This window comes from Pogoniulus pusillus, chromosome 41 (assembly GCF_015220805.1).
Source record: "Pogoniulus pusillus isolate bPogPus1 chromosome 41, bPogPus1.pri, whole genome shotgun sequence".
In the NCBI taxonomy this organism is placed as follows: Eukaryota; Metazoa; Chordata; class Aves; order Piciformes; family Lybiidae; genus Pogoniulus; species Pogoniulus pusillus.
The window spans coordinates 28,332-44,166 of NC_087304.1; positions in this window are offsets into that span (position 1 = coordinate 28,332).

The following is a 15,835-nucleotide window of genomic DNA, read 5'->3' on the forward strand; positions in this document are numbered from 1 at the left end:
CCTCTCCTATACTACAAGCAGAAGGCATGGAGGCTCATGAAATCCTGTGGGTGCATTTGTAGGGGCTGTTGCTTTGCAATCAATATGTAAGCGACTTGAGCACAGCGGGTAAAACAACGGTCATCCCAAGGACGCTGTGTCCTCTTTGTGCTTTCTATGAAAAAAAAAGCAAAGTTAGCCTGAGGATGTTGTGTCCTTGTCGTGCAGCTGTGCGAAGTAAAATAAAGTAATAAATCAGTCATGAATATACCTTAGAAGAAAGGATCTGCACATCTGGAAACGTAGGGTTTGATATATGAGCACACGTACTGCTTATTAAAATACTTCTGTATCTACTAATGATTATGCTTTAAACCACAAAAATGTGTAGCATGGACCAATTAGAAATCGACATGTAATCCTGTAACAGTATAAAAAGCCTTCTGATTTGTGTATTAAACGGCTTACATTTACCCTTCATATTGGAGCCCGTAAGTCCATTTTTCTTCAATTTCGGCAGTCAGCATGCAAACAGCGACATCTAGCGACATCTGGTGACCGCGCGACGTGATCAGCATTCGACCTGATACTCGGGAAAAAGACTGGGCTGAGACTGCAGAAGCGAGGAAACGAAAAGAAATTCCGCGGCGGCTGCGGCCGGGCGTCCGAGAGAGGCATAAAGTGGTACCACGACTTTCGACTCAGGTGAGTCGGCTGCCTTGAGCAGGGAAAAGGCGCGGAATGGGGAATACGGCCCCGGCAATAGAAAAGGCTACTATTGAAGCCTTGGTAAAATTTGGACAGAAGGCTGGAGTCCCGCTGGATCGGGCTCTAGTGACTGATTTGTTGTCTTGGGCACGCCGTAGAGGCTTACTCAAGGAAACTGCATGAGTTTTTAAAGATGAGACATGGAAACATATAGGGGAGGAAATATGGGAATCTGTCCAGACTGATAATAAAGAAGAAAAAAGACTTGCTTCAACCTATCGGCAGATCAGACTCTTAATACAAAAAATAGGGGCTGAGGCAGATAGTGACGCAATTATTCAGACAATCTTGAAACACGATAAAGATAAAGTAACATCGGGATCGGGGGCGGAGACAAAAAATGCTGGGGAGACAAAAACTGTTTGTCCTGTTACCCGAGGACCTTACGATTATCTCATTCCAGATTGGGACCCTAACAAGGGAGTGGAAAGTTCACAAGTACCCAAGCCCATGGAAGTGGGACAAACGGTACCATCAGCTCCGCAAATAGATCCTTCGACCGTCCCTCTGCCTCCTGAGGAAGAGGAGTTAAAGGCTCTTTTACATGAGCAAGCAGATGCAATGACTAAATTATTAAATGAGATGCAATGGTTAGATAAAAGTTCCAAATCAAAGGTGGTTAAAGAGCGTAATCGCATGGCACATGAGTCTATTGTTGAAGGACTGAAAAATATTGAGAATCAATTAGCAAAGATTGAGTCTGGTAATTGTGTTCATCCTACTGTTGTTACTGCGGAAGAAAATACCGACGGTAAAATGCCAGTGGAAAGGGCTCGCCAATGGGTGCTGCAAAGTATCAGAGACGGTGAAATGGAAATAGAGGAGGGTGATTGGTATTTAAGGTCTAAGTATGGTTCAGAAGCGAGATTGTCTGCGGAAGATAAGAGAAAGCTTGAAGATTGGTTTGCTTTAAATCCTCGGTTTGAAAAGAAAGGGGATTCAGCAAGGGGAATGATGGATGATGTCTGGAAGTGGTGGAGAGGAAAAGCGAATGAGAATAAATCAAAGGAGACTCCTAAACAGGGAAATTCTGATTCCATTCCAAAAGATCCCAACTTTCACATGTCAAACCGGTGGAAGGGAGTTATAACCAATGCTGAAATTACTAGGAATTTTCATTTTACAGCTGCACCAGTAGTTACTGATAATAATGGACAGAGGAATTGGCAACCGATAGATTGGACCACAGTTACCAAAATACAGAAAGCAATTTAGATTATGGAATGGACAATCGACTGGTTAGAAGACAGATGGAAACATTTGTAAAACATCAGACAGTGATACCCACAGACATTAAACATCTTTTCGAGCTGATGTTTGTTAACAAATGGCAGGAGAGATTGGAGCAGAAACAGCTTGATAAGTTGGCATTACCGCATGGAAATCCCTTACGGGTGGCCTCCCTAGAGCAACTGATGGGGAGCGGTCAGTATGTTGACCCACAGTGGCAAGCTGCATTCGACTTATGAATTCTGGCTCAAAGTAGTGGCTGCCCTTGAAGCTTTCTCCAGTTTGCCGCAAGTCGGCACTCCAAAACAACCATACTTGCAAATTAAACAGAAAGATACTGAGTCATTTATGGCATTTGTTGACAGAGTTACAGAAGGTGTTGAAATGGCACCTGATATTCCAGCCAACATGAAAGAGACATTGATAAAAGAAATTGCTGTGCAAAACGCCAATGCTGCTTGTCGAAGGTTAATTGCCACTTTACCCCCTACTGCTTCTTTACTGCAAATCGTGGAGCAATGTTCTCGAGCCCCAATAGAAGAATAAAAGGAAAAGGCTCAAATCCATGCCTCTGCATTAGCGGCTGCATCGTCCAAATACCCGCCACAGGGAAGTGGGACAGGGGCTCGAATCCCATGTGTTTTAAATGTGGACAGACAGGACATTTTAAAAGGCATTGTCCTACAATTAAGGCTGTTACTAACCAAGTGTCGTCGATGAGTTCTCCATTCGCAGGTACCTGTAGCAAGTGTGACAAGGTGGGACATAAAGTTAGCCTGAGGATGTTGTGTCCTTGTCATGCAGCTGTGCGAAGTAAAATAAAGTAATAAATCAGTCATGAATATACCTTAGAAGAAAGGATCTGCACATCTGGAAATGTAGGGTTTGATATATGAGCACACGTACTGCTTATTAAAATACTTTTGTATCTACTAATGATTATGCTTTAAACCACAAAAATGTGTAGCATGGACCAATTAGAAATCGACATGTAATCCTGTAACAGTATAAAAAGCCTTCTGATTTGTGTATTAAACGGCTTACATTTACCCTTCATATTGGAGCCCGTAAGTCCATTTTTCCTCAACTTCGGCAGTCAGCATGCAAACAGTGACATCTAGCGACAAAATCCTAACAACAACTCATGCAGCCAGGGCGGCGCTCCGCACAACCTTTGCAGCTGTCACAAAGCCACCACCATGGACCACCATAAAGCAAAGTGAAAATGAAAGCTTCAAAAAATTTGTGGATCGCCTGCAAACTGCAATCGATTCCGCAGCCCTAGATGAAGAAGCAAAAAATCAAACAGTGACAGAATGTGCATGGCAACAATGTAATTCAGCAACTAGAGATATACTGCGAACCCTGCAAAGAGGAGCAAGCATTGCAGACATGATTAAGCATGTCATGAGAGAAGAACAAGAACTTCCAATCCAAGAGGTAGTCAGCACTGCAATGGCCAAAACACAAGAAACAGTGAATGCTATACACACTGCAGTAGCCAATACAATGGTGTGTATTAAATGTAGCCTGATGGGTCATCTAAAAGCAAACTGCCCTCAAAAAGGGGAAACACCAATAGCACACCCCCCACGTAGTAGCTATTTTAGTGGGACATGCTGAGTCTGTGGAAAGAAAGGACACTTTGCAAAAGACTGTAGATCAAGGAACCCAGGAAACGGGGGAGGAAGGGGGCACCCAAGCTGCATCCAGCCTTCTCCCAGTTGGAGTATAAGGCGGCCCAACTACAACTACCCAGCATGGGGCAAAACATATCCCGGCCCACCTATCACATACCCACTCCCTCAAGAAGCAACCAGTTTCACAGCTCAGCCAACAAGCCAGCAGATCTGTCCTCACACCAGAGGCAGCCAGAACCACAAACTGGGGGGAGGGATCCCAGGGTGGCATTGGTAATAAAATGTAATAATCGACCAGTGCTCTGGGGAATGTATTCTCTTCACAATAGTCCGAACAGTATTACCATCAATGTCCCTTTCCTAATCGATACAGGAGCAGATGTCACAGTCATCTCAGAAGCAAATTGGCCACCAGATTGGAAATTAGTAGAGGCTCCCATGGTGGGAGGTGTATCAAAAGCTAGAAAGAGTGCGGGACTAATAGCAATAACACTTTACACTGAGGCAGGGCCAGAGAAAACTATCACCCTCTTTCCATATGTCATAGCTGGAACCCCACCTTTGCTGGGAAGAGATGCCCTAGTTCTACTAAAAGCCAGGGTGACGAATTTACCGTAAGGGCCACTGCCGCGTTACCACTCTCACCCATCAGGCTGACATGGAAATCTTCAGACCCAGTGTGGCTCGAGCAGTGGCCCCTATCAAAGCCTCGATTGGATGCTCTTTTTGAACTAGTAGATCGAGAACTGCAAAGAGGCCATATAGAGCCCTCTACCAGCCCATGGAACACGCCAGTTTTTGTAGTACCAAAAAGGAGTGGTGAAGGATTTTGCCTTCTGCATGACTTGCATGAGGTAAATAGAAGAATTCAGCCCATGGGACCTGTCCAAACGATGTTGCCTATGAACTCAATTATCCCAAAAGAACAACCCTGTGCCATCCTTGACATCAAAGACTGGTTTTTCTGAATACCTCTGCATGAAGAAGATAAAGAGCGATTTGCCTTTTTAGTCGTGTTTCCAAACAGCCAGTGTCCCAATATGCGCTTCCAATGGAAAGTACTGCCTCAAGGAATGATCAATTCGCCTACTATCTGCCAAATCACAGTGGCTCGGGCACTGGCACCAGTTCAGCAAGACAACCCAAACACAACCATCATTCAGTACATGGATGATATCCTAGTTGCTGCACTATCAGAGAATCAAGTAGACCAATTGGTGTCCACAATATCAGAAACCCTGAAATCAAATGGGTTTGAAATTGCAGACTCTAAAATCAAAAGAGGGCCACACATGAGTGTCTTGTGAGTTGGAATCACAAACTCCTATGTGACTCCTCCACAAATAAAGATCCGACGGAACATCAAGACGCTGTATGATATGCAACAGCTGGTAGGATCATTGCAGTGGCTTCGCAATATCGTCATGATTCCTCCAGAAGCCATGGCCCCTCTCTACGATCTGCTGAAAGGACGAAATCCATGGAAAGAGAAGACCCTGACAGCTGAAGCGATGAATTCCCTTGACTTTATCGAGCGAGAAGTATCATCAAGCACGCTCGCCAGATGGAATCCAGATGAACCACTCCACCTGTGTGTACACTTCACAGAAAGAGGGGGAGTAGGAGCATTAGCCCAAGGGCCCCCCGAGAAAGCTCAACCGATTCAGTGGGTAGTTCTGGGAAAAGTGTCACGTGCATTCTCTCCAGGGGTTGAGTGCCTTGGAAATCTCATCATGAAAGGAAGAAAGCTTGCCCTAAGACACCTGGGTACAGAACCAGCAAAAATATATTTGCCCTTCCGAAAACAGCTTCCGACGCAATCAGTGGCGATGTCAGACCATCTAGCAGTGGCTCTAGTAGGATTCGGTGGAGAAATCAAGTATGCTGCAAAACCCCCTTGGACCCAAATGCTGTCAGTTGTGGATGTCGATCTCCCACAAAAAGTCATGGATCGGCCGCAAGAAGGACTGACAGTTTTCACAGACGCATCCTCAATGACTTCAACTGCGGTAGCAGTGTGGCAGTCGGGAGAAGAATGGTTTAGTGTCAGAGCGACTGACAATACACTCTCAGTTCAGCAACTAGAAGTAACAGCTGTAGTATTAGCATGTGGACTATTCCCTGAAGAACACCTGAACATCGTAACTGATTCGATGTTTGTAGCAAAACTCTGGCCATGTCAAGGCCCGGGGTATCAACATCTCCAGCAGCACTGATGCTAGAAGATGCACTATTCTCCAGAAAAGGCACCATATCAGTCATCCATGTCAATAGCCACAACCCGATAAAAGGATTCTTTCAGATCGGCAATGACAGAGCAGATGCCGCAGCAAAAGGATTGTGGACATTGAAAGATGCACGCGAACTGCATGAATCTCTTCACATCGGAGCCAAAGCACTAGCAAAGAGATGTGCAATCTCGATCACAGACGTTAAACATGTAGTAGCTACATGCCTTCATTGTCAAAAAACACCACTGTGGTCCAGCAGAATCAACCCCAGAGGTCTTAAAGCCTCAGTAATATGGCAAACAGAGTACACTTTGCCAACTATTGAAACCACGAACGTGGCTGGCAGTAACTGTAGACACCTACAGCGGAGTGATAGTGGGCACACAACATCTCAAAGCTGACTCCAAAGCAACCATTCAACACTGGTTAACAGCCATGGCGTGGCTCGGTATACCAAATCAGATCAAAACAGACAATGGTCCAAATTTTGTCCCTAAGACAGTTCAAGCATTTGTTTCAAAATGGGATATCAGTTTAGTTCATGGGATTCCGTACAATAGCACAGGACAGGCCATAGACGAGCGAGCAAATCAGACTCTAAAAACAAAATTAGAGGTATTAGCAAAATCAGAAGGGTTCAATGGTACCATTCCTTCAGGGGATCAAACACGTCTGCTGACAACTGCTCTTTTAGCATTAAATCAGTTCCCTAGAGGGGAGGAGATGAACAGCCCTTCCCAAAAACATTGGGCCAGTCAGGCATTTGAAGAGGGCTCATCAGTTGTAGTTAGAAATGAGTTAGGAGAATGGGAATCAGGATGGACATTAGCTTTAACAGGGCGTGGATACACTGCAGTCAGAAAAGACGGCAAGGTCAAGTGGTGTCCACTATTAAACCAGACCTCCAGAATAAAAACTAATGAAAACTGTGAGTTTTCGTCCACAGGACCTCTTGATTGGATGCCCTCGTAACGCGTAATTCCTGGTGGCAGAGGAGGATGACAACCCGAAAAGCACTTCACCACCACCCACGTCAGAAAGTGTCACACCAGCATGATCCAAACAACAGCAAGGAGGCCCTCGAAAGGGAGGGTTGCGATGTCTCTGTGTGATTCTGATTTTGGGTATGGTAAGACCGTCCAATGCCTCGTATAGACACCAACTGGGGCAATGGATGCCGACTTCCTTGGTATCCCAACAAAAGGGCCTAACCCACCTACAGGCGTTCATCGATGAGGACCTGCAAAGACTAGAAAAGTCCATGGCCTCCCTAGAAGAATCTCTCTCATCACATTCAGAAGTGGTTTTACAGAACAGACGAGGGTTAGTCCTTCTGTTCATGCAGTCAGGAGGCCTTTGTGCAGCTTTGAAGGAGGAGTGTTGCTTTTACGCAGACCACACCGGAGTAGTTAGAGATTCGATGGCTAAATTAAGAGAGAGATTGGCCCAAAGAAAAAGGGATAGGGAAGCCCAACAAGGATGGTTCGAATTATGGTATAACCGATCACCATGGATAACCACCCTGAATTCCTCCCTGATGGGACCGATCGCGATGATCGTGCTGACTTTAATTTTTGGACCTTGAGTACTGAACACATTTGTATCCTTTGTTAGACGTAGGTTGCACACTATAGATATCATGCTTGTAGAGCAGTAAGATTTACTCTGAGGTACCGTCAGTAATATTACTAGTATCTTGCACAAAGTAGCTTAGATTTGCACCAGAGAATGTTATACTGTGAAGAAAATAGTTAAAGAAGATAGGGATAGTACAATACATTGCAACTGACTTAGAAACATATAAAGGGGAATTTTCACGTGTGATGGGTACGAGCACTTTGGGTGTTTACTAACGATAATGTGAAGAATGTTGTCATCTCATACACTTTGGCCCACTTCGGACTTTCGGCCTACTTCGGCCCACTTCGGCCCACTTTGGCCAATGACAGCCCTCTTCGGCCCACTTTGGCCCATTCAGCCCAGTTTGGCTCACTTCCGCCCACTTTGGACCACTTCGGCTGACTGTGGCCCATTCGGCCCATTTTATCTCACTTCAGCCTGCTTTAGCCCACTTCGGCCCATTTTAGCTCATTTCGGCCCACTTCGGCCCATTTTGGCCCATTCGGACCACTTTGGCCCACTTTGGCCCACTCTGGCACACTTTGGCCCACTGAGCCAACGTTGGCCCATTCAGCCCACTTCACCCACTTTGGCCTATTCGGCCAACTTTGGCCCTGTTTGGACCACTTCGACCCACTTTGACCCAATTCAGCCCATTCGGCCCAGTTTAGCCCACTTTGGCCCACTTCGATGTACTGTGGCCCACTTCAGCCAAGTTTATCCCACTTTGGCCCACTTTGGCCCATTCGGCCCACTTTGACCCAGTTTGGCACATTCGGCCCAGTTTGGCCCACTTCGGTCCAGATTGGCCCACTCTGGACCACTTTGGCCTACTTTGGCCCAGTTCGGCCTACTTTGGCCGACTTAGGACCATTCAACCCTTTGGCCCACTTCGGCCCATTTCGGCCTACTTTGACTCACTTCAGCCAAGTTTATCCCACTTTGGCTCACTTCAGCCCAGTTTGGCCCACTGTGGCCCACTTTGGCCCACTTCAGCCCATTTGGCCCAGTTTGACCCAATTCAGCCCATTCGGCCCAGTTTGGCCCACTTTGGCCCATTTGGCACACTTAGGCCCACTTCAACCTACTTTGGCCCACTTTGGCCCACTTCAGCAAATTTTGGCCTACTTTGACCCACTTCAGCCACGTTTATCCCACTTTGGCTCACTTTGGCCCATTCGGCCCACTTTGGCTCACTTCAGCAGTTTGGCCCACTTCAGCCCACTTTGGCCCACTTCTGCCCATTCAGCCCACTTTGACCCAATTTGGCCCGGTTTGGCCCACTTTAGCCCAGATTGGACCACTCTGGCCCTCTTTGGCACACTTTGGCCCACTTTGGACCATTCAGCCCGTTTCGCTCACTTTGGCCTATTCGGCCAACTTTGGCCCAGTTTGGCCCACTTCGGCCCACTTTAGCACACTTCGGGCCATTCGTCCCAATTTGGCCCACTTTGGCTCACTTTGGCCTACTTTGGCCCCTTCAGCCCAGTTTGGCCCACTTCAGCTACCTCTGGCCCACTTCGGCCCACTTTGGCCCACTTTGGGCCACTTCAGCCCATTCGGCCCAGTTTGGCCCACTTTGGCCCATTTGGCCCACTTTAGCTCTCTTTAGCCCACTTCGACCTACTTTGGCCCACTTCGGCCCATTTTGGCCTACCTTGAACCATTTCAGCCAACTTTGTCCCACTCTGTCCCACATTGGCCCTTTAGGCCCACTTTTGTTCACATTGCCCCATTCGGCCCAGTTTGGCCCACTTCAGCCACCTCTGGCCCACTTTGGCCCACTTTGGCCCACGTTGGCCCACTGAGCCAATGTCGGCCCATTCATCCCTCTCTGCCCACTTTGGCCTATTAGGCCAACTTCGGCCCAGTTTGGACCACCTCGACCCACTATGGCCCAATTCATCCCATTCGGCCCAGTTTGGCCCACTTCAGCCACCTCTGGCCTACTTCGGCCCACTTCAGCCCACTTTGACCCACTTTGGCCCGTTTGGCCCACTTCGGCCAATTTGGCCTACTTCGGCCCACTTCGGCCCACTTTGACCCACTTTGGCCCATTTGGCCCACTTTGGCCCACTTCAACCTACTTTGGCCTACTTTGAACCACTTCAGCCAACTTTATCCCACTTTGTCCCACTTTGTCCCATTAGGCCCACTTTGGCTCACTTTGGCCCATTCGGCCCAGTTTGGCCCACTTCAGCCATCTCTGGTCCACGTCGGCCCACTTTGGCCCACTTTGGCCCACTGAGCCAACGTCGGCCCATTCAGCCCACTTCACCCACTTTGGCCTATTAGGCCAACTTCGGCCCAGTTTGGACCACTTCGACCCACTTTGGCCCAATTCAGCCCATTCGTCCCAGTTTGGCCCACTTTGGCCCATTTGGCCCACTTCGGTCCACTTTGGCCCACTTCGACCTACTTTGGCCCACTTAGGACCATTCAACCCTTTGGCCCACTTCGGCCCATTTCAGCCTACTTTGACTCACATCAGCCAAGTTTATCCCACTTTGGCTCACTTTGGCCCATTTGGCCCACTTTGGCCTACTTTGACCCACTTCAGCCAAGTTTATCCCACTTTGGCCCACTTTGGCCCATTTGGCCCACTTTGACCCAGTTTGGCCCATTCGGCCCAGTTTGGACCACTTTGGCCCAGTTGGCCCACTTTGGCCCACGTTTGCCCACTTTGGCCCACTTTGACCGACTTTGGCCAACTTTGGCCCCCTTCATCCAATTCGGCCCAGTTTGGCCCACTTCAGCCACCTTCGGCCTTCTCTGGCCCATTTTGGCTCACTTTGGCCCATTCGGCCCAGTTTGGCCCACTTCGGCCAAATTTGGCCGATTCAACCCACTCTGGCACACTTTGGCACACTGTGGCCCTCTTCGGCACATTCGGCCCACTTTGACACACTTCACCCTACATTGGCCCACTTTGGCCCACTTTGACCCACTTTGGCCCACTTCGGCCCATTTTAGCACACTTTGGTGCATTCGGCCCAGTTTGGCCCACTTTGGCCCACTTTGGCCAAATTCAGCCCATTTGGCCCACTTTGGCCCTCTTTGCCCCATTTGGCCCACTTTGACGTACTTTGGCCAACTTAGGACCATTGGCCAACCTTTGGCCCACTTTGGCTGACTTCAGCCCACTTTGGCCCACTTTTGCCCAGTTTATCCCACTTCGGCCCACTTTGGCCCACTTTGGCCCATTTGGCCCAGTTTGGCCCACTTCGGCCTGCTTTGGCCTACTTTGGCCCCTTCGGCCCAGTTTGGCCCACTTCAGCTACCTCTCGCCCACTTTGACCCTCTTTGGCCCACTTTGGCCCACTTCAGCCCATTTTGGCCTACTTTGAACCACTTCAGCCAACTTTGTCCCACTCTGTCCCACATTGGCCCATTAAGCCCACTTCGGCTCGCTTTGGCCCATTCGGCCCAGTTTGGCTCACTTTGGCCCACTCTGGCCCACTTTGGCCCACTTTGACATACTTTGGCCCACTTTGGAACATTCAGCCCGTTTTGCCCATTTTGGCCTATTTGGCCAACTTCGGCCCAGTTCGGCCCACTTCAGCCTACTTTAGCACACTTCGGGCCATTCGGCCCACTCTGGCCCACTTCGGCCCACTTTGGCCTACTTTGGCCCATTCAGCCCAGTTTGGCCCACTTCAGCTACCTCTCGCCCACTTCGGCCCACTTTGGCCCACTTTGGCCCTCTTCAGCCCATTCGGCCCACTTTGACCCAGTTTGGCCCATTCGGCCCAGTTTGGCACACTTCGGCCCAGATTGGCCCACTCTGGCCCACTTTGGCACACTTTTGCCCACTTTGGCCCACTTTGTAACATTAAGCACGTTTCGCCCACTTTGGCCGATTCGGCCAACTTCGGCCCAGTTTGGCCAACTTCGGCCCACTTTAGCACACTTCAGGCCATTCGGCCCACTCTGACCCACTTCGGCCCACTGTGGCCCACTTTGGCCCACTTTGGCCCATTTAGCGCACTTTGGCCCACTTTGGCCCACTTCGACCTACTTTGGCCTACTTAGGACCATTCGACCCTTTGGCCCATTTTGGCTGACTTCAGCCCACTTTGGCCCACTTTCACCCAGTTTGGCCCACTTCGGCCCACTTTGACCCACTTTGGCCCATTTGGCCCAGTTTGGCCCACTTCGGCCAATTCGGCCCACTTCTGGCCTCTGTGGAACAGTTTGCCCCGCTTTGGCCCGCTTCGGCCCACTTCGGCCCAGTTTGGCACACCTCGGCCCACATTGGCCCACTTCAGCCCATTCGGACCAGTTTTGCCCACTTCGGCCCTCTGTGGAACAGTTTGGCCCACTTCGGCCCACTTTGGCCCACTTCAGCCCATTCAGCCAAGTTTGGCCCACTTCGGCCCAGTTTGGCGCACCTCGGCCCATTCATCCCAGTTTGGCCCACTTCTGCCCACTTTGGCCCACTTTGGCCCACTTCGGCCCTCTGTGGAACAGTTTGCCCCACTTCGGCCCACTTTGGCCCACTTCGGCCCATTCAGCCCATTTTGGCCCACTTCAGCCCATTTTGGCCTACTTTGGCCCACTTTGGCCCACTTCGGCCCATTTTGGCCTACTTTGGCCCACTTTGGCCCACTTCGGCCCATTTCGGCTCACTTTGGCCCACTTCAGCCCATTCAGCCTACTTTGGCCCACTTTGGCCCACTTCGGTCCACTTTGTCCCACTTCGGCCCATTGCAGCCTACATCAGCCCATTTTGGCCAATTCGGCCCACTTTGACCCATTTCAGCCCACTTTGCCCTGCTTTTGCCTACTTGGGTGCACTTTGGCACACTTTGGCCCACTGTGGCCCACTTTGGCCTACTTTGGCCCACTTAGGCCCATTCAGCCGCCTTTGGCTCACTTTGGCACACTTTGGCTAACTTTGGTCCACTTAGACCCACTTCAGCCCACTTTGACCCTCTTTGGCCCGCTTTGGACCATTCGGCCCACTTTAGCCCACTTTGGACCATTCAGCCAACTTCGGCCCATTCAGCCCACTTTCACCCACTTTGGCCCACTTTTGCCCATTTGGCCCACTTTGGCTCACTTCAGCCCACTTTGGCCCACTTCAGCCCACTTCGGCCCAGTTTGGCCCACTTCGGACCGTTTTGGCCCATTTGGCCCACTTTGGCCCAATTTGGCCCACTTTCACGTACTTTGGCCCACTTTGGAACATTCAGCCCGTTTCGCCCACTTTGGCCTATTCAGCCATCTTCGGCCCAGTTCGGCCCACTCTGGCCCACTTTGGCCCATTCGGCCCAGTTTGGCCCACTTCAGCTACCTCTCACCCACTTTGGCCCACTTTGGCCCACTTCAGCCCATTCGGCCCACTTTGACCCAGTTTGGCCCATTCGGCCCAGTTTGGCACACTTCGGCCCAGATTGGCCCACTCTGGCACACTTTGGCACACTTTGGCACACTTTGGCCCACTTTGGAACATTCAGCCCGTTTGGCCCACTTTGGCCTATTCGGCCAACTTCGGCCCAGTTCGGCCCAGTTCGGCCCACTTTAGCACACTTCGGCCCACTTCGGCCCATTGTGGCCCACTTCAGTCCAGTTTGGCCCACTTCAGCCCACTTTGGCCCATTTCAGCCCATTTGGCCCATTTTGGCACACTTCGTCCCATTCGGCCCACTTCGGCCCAGTTTGGCGATCTTCGGCCCACCTTGGCCCACTTCAGCCCATTCGGCCCAGTTTGGCCCACTTCGGCCCTCTATGGAGCAGTTTGGGCCACTATGGCCCATTGCGGCCTACTTCGGCCCACTTTGGCTCATTTTGACCTTTTTGGCTCATTTTGGCCCACTTCGGCCCACTTTGGCCCACTTTGGCCCACTTTGGCCTGTTGCGGCTCACATCAGCCCACTTCGGCCCACTTTGGCCCACTTCAGCCCACTTTGGCCCACTTCGGCCCACTTTGGCCTGTTTTGGCCCACTTGGCCCAATTTGGACCACTTCGGCCCACTTCAGCCCGCTTTGGCACTTCGGCCCACTTCGGCCCATTCGGCCCAGTTTGAACCACTTCTGAAATTCGGCCCACTTTGCCCCACTTCGGCCCACCTTGGCCTATATAGGCCCATTCGGCCCAGCTTGGCTCACTTCAGCCTGCTTTGGCTCACTTCGGTCCAGTCGGCCCAGTTTGGCCCACTTCGGCCCACTTTGGCCCACTTTTGCCCATTGCGGCCTACTTCGACCCACTTTGGCCCATTTCGGCCCATTTGGCCCACTTCGGCCCACTTCGGCCCATTCGGCCCAGTTTGAACCACTTCTGAAATTCGGCCCACTTTGCCCCACTTCGGCCCACCTTGCCCCACTTCGGCCCATTCGGCTCAGTTTGGCCCACTTCAGCCCGCTTTGGCCCACTTTGGCCCAGTCGGCCCACTTTGGCTTACTTCTGCCTACTTTGGCCCAATTTGGCCCTTTGCGGCCTACTTAGACCCACTTTGGCCCATTTCAGCCCATTTGGTCCACTTTGGCCCATTGTGGCCTACTTCGACCCACTTTGGCCCATTTCAGCCCATTTGGCCCATATTGGCCCACTTCGGCCCACTTCAGCCCGCTTTGGCCCACTTCGGCCCATTCGGCCCAGTTTGGCCCACTTTGTCCCATTGCGGCCTACTTCGTCCCACTTTGGCCCATTTTGGACCATTGTACCCACTTCAGCCCCTTTGGCCCACTTCGGCCCACTTTGGCCCACTTTGGCCCACTTTGGCCCATTTTGGACCATTTGGCCCACTTCAGCCCATTCTGCCCAGTTTGGCCACATCGGCCCTCTGTGGAACAGTTAGGCCCACTTTGACCCACTCTGGCCCTCTTCGTCACACTTTGGCCCACTTCGTCCCATTTGGCCCACTTTGGCCCATTTCGGCCCATTCGGCCCAGTTTGGCCCATTGTGGCCTACTTCGGCCCACTTTGGCCCATTTCGGACCATTTGGCCCACTTCAGCCCATTCAGCCCAGTTTGGCCACCTCAGCCCTCTGTGCAACAGTTAGGCCCACTTTGGCCCACTTCGGCCCTCTTCGGCCCTGTTTGGCGCACCTCGGCCCATTCGGCCCAGTTTGGCCCATTTGGCCCACTTTGGCCCAATTTGGCCCACTTTGACGTACTTTGGCACACTTAGGACCATTCGACCCTTTGGCCCACTTCGGCCCATTTCAGCCTCCTTTGACCCACTTCAGCCCACTTCTGCCCACTTTGGCCCACTTTGTCCCATTCAGCCCAGTTTGGCCCACTTCGGCCCACCTTGACCCACTTCAGCCCTTTCGGCCCACTTTGACCCACTTCGGCCCATTCAGCCCACTTTGACCCAGTTTGGCCCATTTGGCCCACTTCGGCCCACTTCGGCCCAGATTGGCCCACTCTGGCCCACTTTGGCACACTTCGGCCCACCTTGGTCCACGTCAGCCCATTCGGCCCACTTTGACCCAGTTTGGCCCATCCGGCCCAGATTGGCCCACTCTGGCCCACTTTGGCCCACTTTCGCCCACTATGGCCACCGTCAGCCCTCTGTGGAACAGTTTGGCCCATTTCGGCCCACTTTGACCCATTTCGGCCAACTTTGCCCTGCTTTGGCCCACTTGGGCGCACTTTGACCCATTTTGACCCAATTCAGCCCATTCGGCCCAGTTTGGCCCACTTTGGCCCATTTGGCCCACTTTGGCCCACTTTGGCCCACTTTGATGTACTTTGGCCCACTTAGGACCATTCGACCTTTTGGCCCACTTTGGCCCATTTTGGCCCACTTCGGCAAACTTTGGCCCACTTCGGCCCATTCGGTCCAGTTTGGCCCACTTTGGCTCACTTTGGCCCACTTTGGCCCATTCAGCCCACTTCGGCCCACTTCGGCCCACTTTAGCGCACTTTGGCCCACTTCAGCCCATTCGGGCCAGTTTGGCCCACTTTGGCCCACTTCGTCCTACTTTGGCCTACTTAGGACCATTCAACCCTTTGGCCCACTTTCGCCCAATTCAGCCCACTTTGGCCCACTTTCGCCCAGTATGGCCCACTTCGGCCCACTTTGGCCCATTTCGGCCTATTTGGCCCACTTTGGCCCACTTTGACCTACTTTGGCCAACTTAGGACCATTTGACCCTTTAGTCCATTTTGGCTGACTTCAGCCCACTTTGGCCCACTTTCACCCAGTTTGGCCCACTTCGGCCCACTTTGACCCACTTTGGCCCATTTGGCCCAGTTTGGCCCACTTCGGCCCATTCGGTCAAGTTTGGCCTGCTTCGGCCCACTTCGGCCCTGTTTGGCACACCTCGGCCCACATTGGCCCACTTCGGCCCATTCGGACCAGTTTTGCCCACTTTGGCCCTCTGTGGAACAGTTTGGCCCACTTTGGCCCACTTCGG